Here is an 11,420-nt window from a genome sequence, read left to right on the forward strand (position 1 = left end):
AGACTTATTACTAGAATATCAGAAATCCAAAATCGCATGGCTGCAATAGTGGCCACGCGACATCATATGCTCTTCATAATCAGCAATAGAAAACAAATTATTTAATGATGTCTTTTTGACAAGTCTGATTGTTGGGGGAAATTCCAAATAAGAATGGTGTGTCTTTTGTGGTAATATTGAATGTGATCAATGTAGAGAGAGGATAAACTGGAAATCTGCCACACATGCAGGGGGAGGGTTGAGGTGGGGGTATACTGGGGTTCTTGGTGGTGGAAAATGTGCACTGGTGAAGAGATGGGTATTTGAACATTGTATGACCAATCAAGACTTAAACTGAAAGGCTTTGTGACTATTCTTTTGGTGATTCAATAAAAAATAAAACATTTAAAAAAATAATGGGTATTGGAAGAAATTGTGACACACCAGAAATGAGCGTCCAGGAGCACTGCATATGGGTGGAGACTCAATAGTGCAGTGAAAACAGTAAAGTTGCAAAGATTTTCAGAAATTTGGTAACTAAAACTTCACCTGTGGGGAGACTTTTAATTACTATACTTGGGTCTTCACTTTTATACAATTAATACATACACAGGAATATATAAAATATATACAGGAAGAGACAGGCATAATAAGGTAAAGGTAAAGGTAAAGGCCCTCCCGTTGATCGTCGATTTGCTCGAGCGGGCCCAGTAACGTCTCCATTGGAGACTTTGTTGTTACTGTGTCTGGCATATCGAATACTCTCGGTAGCTTGCCGGGCTCTCCGAGAGGGGCGGAGGAATCGAACTCGGGTCGGCCATGTTGGCCGCGTGTAAGGCGAACACCCTACCCACTGTGCTATCGCTCCAAGAATGTTATTTTAGAGAGATACAAATTATTTTGCAATGTAAAGCATGTGAATTAAAAGCAAGAAGATAGAAAACTAGGGTATTAACATTTGTACACCCGAAAAATTATAGTATCTGTTATAGAGTAGTCTCAATCAAGGGAGAGAAGAAATAATTAAGAACATGCTTTCTGCTGAATTTTCAGCTGGAAGAGTATGAACATGGAACAGCTAAAGGTTAGACTAAGAAAAGTGTGCCCGGGACTGTCAGTGCAAATGCTGGCATGTGCAAGTCCCTGAGTTCAATCCCAGTGCCACACTAGTCCATCACTTCTAAGTGTAGCTCCGAAGATTATGGCTGGGTAGAAGCCCCAGATGCTCTTAGTGTCCTGTTATTAAAGACAGGGCCCAAAACCCCAACAGATCAAGACACAGAGAATAAGATACATAACTGACATCCTTTTTTGAGCACCTTAATCTAACAGTGCTAGAAGGAATAATATTCCTCAATTTATTTTTGCATATGAAATAATTGTATAGAATTGACTGTGGCTTGAGCTCTGCTTGATGAGACACTGATAGGAATCTTTCAAAAGATCTGTTTTGTTCTCATTTTGCTTCTTGAACTTATTTCCCCATCAGCTCAATGCCCATACCTATTCTTTCATCTTCCTACTTGGGTCTTCACTTTTATATAATGAATGTTGAACTTGTAGTAGCACTGCACTGTAGCACTGTCCTCCTGTTGTTCATCGATTTGCTCTAGCGGGTCCAGTAAGTCTCCATTGTGAGACTCGTTGTTACTGTGTTTGGCATATCGAATACGTTATGGGTAGCTTGCCAGGCTTTGCCATGCGGGTGAGATACTCTCGGTAGCTTGCCGGACTCTCCAAGAGGGGCAGAGGAATCACGGAGGAATCGAACCTGGCTCAGCCAGCCAGCCCCATGCAAGGCAGACGCCCTACCGCTGTGCTATTGCTCCTTTTGAAATTTTTAATAAATATTTTATACGTCAAAATATATAAAAATATATGACCTATATCCAGGAGTTTAGTTTATAGTTTGCTGCAGGTTGACTTTAGGTTGACCTTGCGACCACTCACTACTTTCATATGGCTGGAGCGATAGCACAGCGGTAGGGCATTCGCCTTACAAGCGGCCAACATGGCCGACCCGAGTTTGATTCCTCCGCCCCTCTCGGAGAGCCCGGCAAGCTACCGAGAGTATACGATATGCCAGACACAGTAACAACAAAGTCTCCAATGGAGACGTTACTGGGCCCGCTCGAGCAAATCGACGATCAACGGGAGGGCCTTTATAAACTATAAACTTTATATGACCTATATATTTAGGACTAAACCTCTATACAAATTAACAATGATAAGTAAAGAACGCGTTGAAGGTACAACTAACACCACTTTTCATGAAGTGAAGTGGTGTTTGTGTGTGTGTGTTAATAGATAAAAATTATCTACTCTTGTGTAACTATATATATTGCAATATATGTAGAAGATCTCCAAGCCTGCTGGAGCCTGGGATCTCCAAGCCTGCTCAGATTGGGGCTGAGCATCCTCCACCCAGATCCTCCATCTTCCAGTAGGCAGGGGTCACACCCACCAACTACCCCCCACTGCCCCCCTGCACCCCCTCCGCCCCCGGCGCCATGTAGTCCCATCAACGGTCAAGGCCCAAAGATTATAAAACCCAGCTCCCAGAAGAGAACGGCGCAGAGTCTCCTGCCCCTGCGCCTGGCTGTTCTCACCAGGGCCCCTTGCAGAGGGCAGATTGAGTTTCCCTCCCCTCGCCGAGCAGAACTCCGGCAGCCGAAGACCTCCAGAACCAGCCACAACCATGCTGAGACCACTCTCCACACGCATGAAGGTACTGGCAGAGAAACAAAGGCATGCCGATCCCGGGGCTGAGATCTCCAAGCCTGCTTGAATCGGGGCTAAGCATCCTCCACCCAGATCCTCCAACTTCCAGTAGGCAGGGGCCACACCCACCAAATGTCCTCCCAACCCCCCCCCCCCCCCCCCCCCCCCCGGCGTCGTGTAATCCCATCAACAGCCAAGACCCAGAGACTATAAAACCCAGCTCCCGGAAGCATCTTATTATCTCATTCTTACTTTGGACAACCTGACAGGCTATTGAATGTAACCTGCCCACACGGCAGAGTCTAGCAAACTTCCTGTGGTGTACTCAATATGCCAAATATCAGTAACAATGATGGGTCTCATTCTCCTAACTCTGAAAGAGCCTTGAATAAGGCAATTTTTAAAATCTCAGGGCTAGGGCAAAGGAGACGTTACCGGTGCCTACTCGAGGCAATTGGCGAACAACAGGATGATCGTGATCGTGATGTGTGGAATAAAATATTTTTTATATGATGTAACTCTTCTGTTAACACGAACAGAAATGTCAGATGCTTCAGAAAAACATCAGGCTTAATTTATTCTAAGATACAGGAGAAAACGAGAATAGGAAGAGGAAATATATCAATAACTAAAGTAGCACTGTAGCACTGTATCACTGTCCTACCGTTGTTCATCAATTTGCTCAAGTGAGCACCAGTAACGTCTCACAACAAATTGTGAGACTTGTTGTTACTGTTTTTGGCATATCAAATACGTCACGGGTAACTTGCCAGGCTTTGCTGTGTGGGCAAGATACTCTTGGTAGCTTGCTAGGCTTTCTGAGAGGGTCAGAGGAATCAAACCTGGGTAACCGTGTGCAAGGCAAACACCCTACCCACTGTTCTATTGCTCCAACCCCAATAACTAGAGTGTATATTAAAATCAATTTGAGTCATTATTCAATATGTTATTATTATATTAGATTTTTTTTATAATATCACTGTCACTGTCATCCTGTTGTTCATCGATTGTCTCTATCAGGCCCTAGTAACGTCTCCTTTGTCCTAGCACTGAGATTTTTAAAAAGTGCCACATTCGAGGCTCTTTCAGAGTGAAAGAATGAGACCCATCATTGTTACTGGTTTTGGGCATATTGAATACATAATGGAAGTTTGCCAGACTCTGCCATGTGGGCAAGATACTTTTGGTAGCCTGTCAGGTTCTCTAGAGTAAGAACTAGATAATAAGATGTCATGGCCACGTGCTTCCGGGAGCTGGGTTTTATAGTCTCTGGGTCTTGGCCGTTGATGGGATTACATGGTGCCGGGGGCAGTTGTTGGGTGTAATACATACATACTGGAAGATGGGGGATCTGGTTGGATGAGACCCCAGTCCCAATCTGAGCAGACTTGGAGATCTACACCCTGGGTCTCACACACCTGGATTCCTCTGCCTGTTCCTTCATGTGTGAGGCTCGTCCGAACATGTGAAGAGTGGTTTTAAGCATGCCTATGGCTGGAACCGGAGGTCTTCAGCTGCTGGGGCTCTGCTCGGTGTGGGGAGGGAAACTCAACCCACTCTCCTTCAAAGGGCCCTGGTGAGGGTAGCCAGGTGCAGAGGCAGGAGACACTGTGCTGTTCTCTTCCAGGCGCAGGGTTTTATAGTCTCTGGGTCTTGGCCGTTGATGGGATTACATGGCTCCGGGGGCAGTTGGTGGGTGTAACGACTACGTACTGGAATATGGGGGATCTGAGTGGAGGAGGCCCCAGTCCCGATCTGGGCAGGCTTGGAGATCTATGCCTCGGGTCTCGCACAATAATAGATTTTTTGTAATATATGAATATTAACTAAACCATAGGAAATGGACTTTTGGTACTACAATTTGTTGCAATATTTACATGCATATATAAAGTAGAGCTAGATATGGAATTTGCTCCTCCACACATGTTACATGTGATTAATATAAGTATATGGATACTCCAAATGTATATGTAGTACAGAAATCAATTTATTTGTGTATATTTCTTTCAAAATTATAAAATTGGCTACTTGAGAAAAGTTATACATCAGAACTGCACATAATCTCAAGTAAAGTAAGTAAAAGTAAAGGCCCTCCCGTTGATCATCGATTTGCTCGAGCGGGCCCAGTAACGTCTCCACTGGAGACTTTGTTGTTACTGTGTCTGGCATATCGAATACTCTCGGTAGCTTGCCGGGCTCTCCGAGAGGGGCGGAGAGGAAACAATAAACAGAGAGACCGAATGTGTGTATGTGTGTGTGTGTGTGTGTAGTTTTAGTGGGGATGTAATCTGGTTAAGGCTCTGTAGAAAACAATATGGAGACCTCAAAAGAATGAAAACAGAGGTACTATATAATTGGGTAATTCTATTCCTTGGCCACTATAACAGGAATACAAGATAACTTATTGAAAGGTTTCTATGGATACCTATGTGCCTAACAACATCATTTCAGTATTGCAATAACCAAGATACAAAAACAGCAGATGAGGAACCACATTCTCCATGTTTATTCACTTTATAGATAAAAGTGATTCTAACTTAGAAGAAAGTTACAATGTAATGTAATGGGAAACTGATCTTAAAAAATCATTCTGCATGTGTACTTATCCCCACCTAGTGATTTTAAACAAGGTCAGAGTATAACATTTGCCTGAATAATTACTGATTTATGGCATTCATTAAAGTGTTGCTCACTTCCTCTTGTTTAAAATGAAAAAAACAGACATATAATTTCATCAATAAATTCATAAACCAGGACAATTCTACTAGTAGTTGAGTCTTAAGAATGGTCGCTTGAAGAATGGCAGTCATAATTAGTTCAATCTGATTACATAATAGCTTAGCTATAAAGCCATCATCCTTTTAAAACTGTACAGTCCTATCAAATTGAAATAAGCCATAGTGCTTTCCTCAAGATCTATTTTCTTCAATGTCTTTTAGTGGTTTTAGTTTTCAGAAAGTTAAAAAGAGTATTTCTAAACTTTTTCCTTTGGTCTTAGATTTTGGAAAAATTCATGATTTGTTGCCATACGAAATTATGTCAAGATAGTATTAAAAACACATTTTCTTAATGGACTTTTTTCGCTGAAGATTGTACTTGGGTCACTGTATCACTGTATCACTGTCCTCCCATTGTTCATCAATTTGCTCGAGTGGGCCCAGTAACATAATGAGACTTATTACTGTGTTTGGCATATCCATACATCACGGGTAGCTTGCCAGGCTTTGCTGTGAGGGTGAGATACTCTCGGTAGCTTGCAGGGCTCTCTGAGAGGGGTGGAAGAACCGAACCCTGGTCGTCCATGTTGACTGAGTGCAAGGCAAACTACCTATTCTCTGTGCTATTGATCCAGCCCTTTACTTGGATAAAGATTATCAATATTACCCTCAACTTTGCTGAGCCAGAAAAAGAGGAAAAATAGAGTTTTTAATTTTTCTCTTTTCACTCAGAGGGCTGCCAGCAATTGCCCAATTCATCCTTAAAAATCCAAGCTTTCTTTCATGTGATCATTGTGAAGTCTTGTTTACTGCATCTAAAATCTTGTGTGTTTCCTTTTATATTGTGTTTGGGGAGTTAAAACATCCTAACATAAATGGAACCTTGCTCAGAAGATTTAATTGCACAGAATAGGCACACTTTACATGCTGTACATGTCTCATTCACATTATTTTTATGAACATCTTGGGAAGGAGAGGTCATCCTACCTACTCATAGATGGAAAAATTGTCACATATAATACTTAATCATTGCAATTTCCAAATGCTGGAGCTTTGATGAATGGTTTTGTAGTTGTTCTACATGGACTCAAACACACTCTCATGCCTTGTGTAAACTGATGGTTTTGATGCTTCCTTATGTACAGAGGTTGGGGGGTGTCTAGAAATCAGTCACTTTGAACTTTTTATTTTTTAGACTTCATATAAAACACTTCTTTCACTTAATATCTAAAATTAGCTCAAATTTTAGCAGAGTGCTAAGTGAATTGGCTTGGTTGATCAGCCAAAAAAGACACCAGAGCAACATCCATATCATCAGTGTTCAAGACTCACTATGTATCATCCCACAATGAGGTTCCATGGTGACGAAAAAGTTAAGAGCCAGAGCGCGGAGTAGGACCCACCTAGCAGGGAACCTCCCGTTTCAGCCTGAGCAGCTTGTCATGTGAGTTTGTGAATATGAACATATGTGGACATAAACAATTTTATAGTGGACACCTATCTACTGGGCTTTGGTGTGCCAGGTGTGAACATGTGAATGATAAATATATGCTTACTGCTATCAGGAACCACCCCCCAATTCTATTGGGGTGAACTGTCATTGAACAGACAGGTGACAACTGTTTTCACTGCTATGAGGCATAGGAACTAAGAAGTCATTAGATACACAGACTACAGTAGTCGACTCCCTTTGATAAAGAATAATTATAGATATACACATATCTAACTGCATATATATATATATAATCTGTATTTTTACATCTATTATACATGCTGGGGCGTGCTCAAGGCAATCGATGAATAACAGGATGGTCCTGATCGTGATCGTGATTATACATGTATCTACATAGAACAGCTATCTTTCTATATCACTTGAAAAAATAATGCTCAGGCCTGTGATTTTTCCCACTGTGTGCTTGACATGATGCTAATGGTGCATTTATTCGATTCTTAGACACTGTATTTGGCAACAAGTAATAAAAAGGATATTTTAAGAAGGTTATTTTCATTGATTTATTATTATAATTTATAGGATTATAATTTACACTCAGTAGCATTTGGAGAAATCTGGGGCTCCTCCTGACAATACTCAGTCCAGTAATGGGAGTCAACAATTTGCTAATGCCTAGTATTGTCACGCAATGCCCAGAAGTTCTCAGGGGCTTCCAAGAACACCCCACTAACAGTTAGGTAACCATGTGTGACTTGGGACAAGATTAGGGTCTCACACATGTACTTCACCTATTGAGCTCTCACCCAGCCCATGATTTTTTTATTCAGTAAGATAAACAAGTCACATATGAGCCGGTTATTCTTACATCAATTCAGAGAGAGGAGAGTCAGAAACAGACACGGCCCAACTTCAAACTGTACTACAAAGCAGTAGTAATTAAAAAGCTGAGTTAGATTCCGTTGTGATTCTAGTCTTAACATTCTCATCAACCAATAAATGGACAGCATTTATGATGCATTATGCGATTTACAGAATCCTTATTTCATGTTAACAGCTAATTCATTAATATGAACTCATCTGCGGTAGCACTGTAACTCATGAGTAAAGAAAGTTTATCTCCTTGGGGCTCAGCACAGTTTAACTTGTAGTTCTTACTCTTACTAATACTTAAGTATCACACTTGTGAACAGTTTAAAACAAAATAAAATGCAAAAAATGTAACAGTTTGGTACTAACCTCAATGTGTAGAAGACACTGATTACAGAAAAGAAGCTGAAATAAGGAGGCAGAGTATTAAAATCAGGAGTATTGCTTTGAAAGGTCTTACATGGGACTCTTGGGGAAAATCAAATTATTTGCCACTCTCTGGTTATATCTACCAATGACTGACAAGGCTATGAATATTTATTTTGGAGTTCAATAATACTTTATCTAGTAGATGACCTTCCAAGTAAAATAATCCATGAGTATGAGGAACAGCTGCATTCATTAGTAAATGAAGTTTCTGCCACAGAACTTTGACCTGGGAGTATTGGAAAATATATTCATAAAGTGAGTAAAAAGTTCATTTTTATTCTTTTCCAAGTTATTAGTTTGTAACTGGGTCATTTAGGAGGTATTACAATGTGAAACATTTTATTTACTTGTGTTATATATATTTAATAGTTTTGCAAGTGGACACCTTTCAGGGAGCTATATCATCTCATCTCTGCAGTCTCTCATGTTTGGAATTTAGTGAGACAGACTCTGCAAAACCAGAACCTACGTGAAGTGAGCAGCAAATTCAGTAACTAGCTTACTGTCTTGAGGAGAGATGCAGCAACTCCTATCACATCATCTAAATTTGGCACTGAGCAGTAGAGCATGAGACCTAAGGGTTTCATTATTTTACCATATGGGAAGGAGATCCTGGTCACCTGAATGTTTACTTCCATTCTTTCTCCAGAAGATTCTTACATCCATTGTCAGACTAAAGCACCTCTTATCTTCCTTAAAGATTGGATTTTAGCAGTATAGTAAAAGGGAAATAAGTGTGTATTTTGAATTCCATTTATTCCTTGCACCAACAAAAATGCAGGAGTGGAACGCAAAGTTTGCTTGTATCTGGTGAGGAGCCCCTAATGTGATCAGCATGCCTGTCCAGAGTCAACGATGTCTAGCTCTGAGTCAGGACCAAGTAGAATCCCTTTACTTCACACCAGGTGGGTGATTGTTTGAGCTGACACATCACAAAATGAACAGAAAGAGCTATCTGATTACATCATTCTTAAAATGGATAATTCAGTAAATTTCTGGTCAATATAAGTGGTAAAATGATGTGATAAAGTCATCACAATCTATGCAGTCAGAAGGCATTTACAATTTGATTGCTGCAGATCAGGTATAGCTCAGATCTGGTGGGCTTATCTGAGGACAAAACAGACAAAGACCTGTGCTCTTGCAGATCTTATATTAGAAGGCAAAATAACTTACAAAATATTAAGTGAAAAATATATTATGTTAAAAGATGCTGGATAAATTGGAAGCCAAAGAGGACAGACCAAGTAAGAAGTCACAAAATAAGTACAAAGCAGTGATCTGATTCACCACACTGGTGTCAGAACAATATAATGTTCATATTGACAGAAAACGGCTCTCGTGCAGACTGATATGTTCAAGGATCATCCAGAAGATCAATGAGACTTCACTGGAATTTCCAGGGTTCATGCCATTGGAGGAAATTTTTGAGAAGGGAAAAAGCATATATATATATACATGATTTGTATATATTTGTTTATGTTTCAATAGTCATTGCAGAATTCAGAGCTTATGGTTGACATGCACATTTTGTGCCATTCTACCATTGCATTCTAGAGACTGTATGTAGTAAGACTCAGACTATAGTAGGATAACCAGCCTAATAATAAATAATAAAGAATGAAGGAACAGTACTCTGATGAAGATCGTGGATGGGGAAGAAAGCATCTGGACTGAATGTATCTCAGTTTCTTGGAAGATAAGATTAGCATATAGTAAACAAGATAGAAACAAGTATGACTGCTGTGATTTGCTTCAGCCTGTGTAAGGATGAAGTTTTATCTCAAAAGTTGACAAAGATTAGAATACTTGAGGAGTTGGAGGTTGTTTATGAGTACATATTGGATTAGTTAGAGACATTGCATGGAACTTTAGACTTATGAGTAACTTACAAGAGAAGAAATTAAACTAGATACAAAAATTTGGGAATCTTCATAGAAATGATACTTGAAGGCAAGTGATCAGAAAAGATGATAACGTTATTATTTGAAAGAGATACAAGAAGAGCACAAACAAACTTGGATTATGCCAATAGAACAAGGAGGGAAAGTCTGAAAAAAAGAACACGAAGAGAGGAAGCATAGAGAAGTAGAGTGTCCTGGAAGCCAAGATTGGAAAGCACATCTGGGAAAAAGACACAATCAGCTCTGCTAAGTCTTCCAACACACATCATGACACAGTCAGCTCTGCTAAATCTTCTAACTCACATCATGACACAATCAGCTCTGCTAAGTCTTCCAAAACACATCATGACAGAGCAGCCCATGCTGAGTTTCCCACTCCTGCCTGTGCTTTCACACATCCTCACTCTCCCAGAATCTTCATTTATGTTGATAACCAAAGCACAATAATGTGAAGAAATAGGTTTGGATGGGATACATCCAGCAGCAAGTAGGACAGCATATCTATGAGAGAAGAGGATGGCATTCTCTTCTTTCCGTAACCCAACTGTCAATATAGTTAGCCTGCTTATCTACCAATGAAAACTGCTCATCTCCCTGGTAGTTAATTAAACTTTACTTTTCAGCAACATTGTGTTAGTTCTTACATTTTTGAGAAAAGATCCTTATTTCTTGAGTTCATATGACCCACATCTCACATAGCCAAAGAGTTTTAAGCACAACAAGACTTCAGACATGCTAAAATTGATTGGGTCAGCAGAAATTTCCTGGGCGGAATTTAAGAACTGGATATTCATTTTTTAATCATGTAAGAGGTGACCACAATTATCAATTTGTTATTTGTGCTTTTAATAAGATATGTGGAAATTTAGAAATTATAAATATTTGAGAAACAAATATTTAGCTGCCAAAGTTTTAAAAAAAGAAAAACTTGGACTTTGTTAGATTTGATTTCAGAATGTTCTGCACGATATGCTTATCTGTCCTAAAATAGTATATGCAATCTGAATTGATAATCAGCTAACTTTAGATGATGCCTACTATTTTACTATAGAAAATTAAAGCTTATTTTGATTGTCTCTTGAAAGAGAATTGTTATATTTATCATTTGAACTCTTACTATGGAAGGAAAAATATCCTACTAGTTTATTTATTAAGGGATCAATTAAAATCTACACAGAAGTCAATAATTTGGATTTGAGGAGGGAGGGCTGTGTTTTATTTTATCAACTTGTTTTATTGAACTTCTGTGAGGTACACAGTAACAAAGCTGTTTACAATTGGGTTTCAGTCAGGTGATGTTCCAACACCTTTGGTTTCAGTCATGTGATGTCCCCTCACCAGTGCACATTT

This window comes from Sorex fumeus, unplaced genomic scaffold, assembly GCF_029834395.1.
Source record: "Sorex fumeus unplaced genomic scaffold, SorFum_2.1 ptg000141l, whole genome shotgun sequence".
NCBI lineage: Eukaryota > Metazoa > Chordata > Mammalia > Eulipotyphla > Soricidae > Sorex > Sorex fumeus.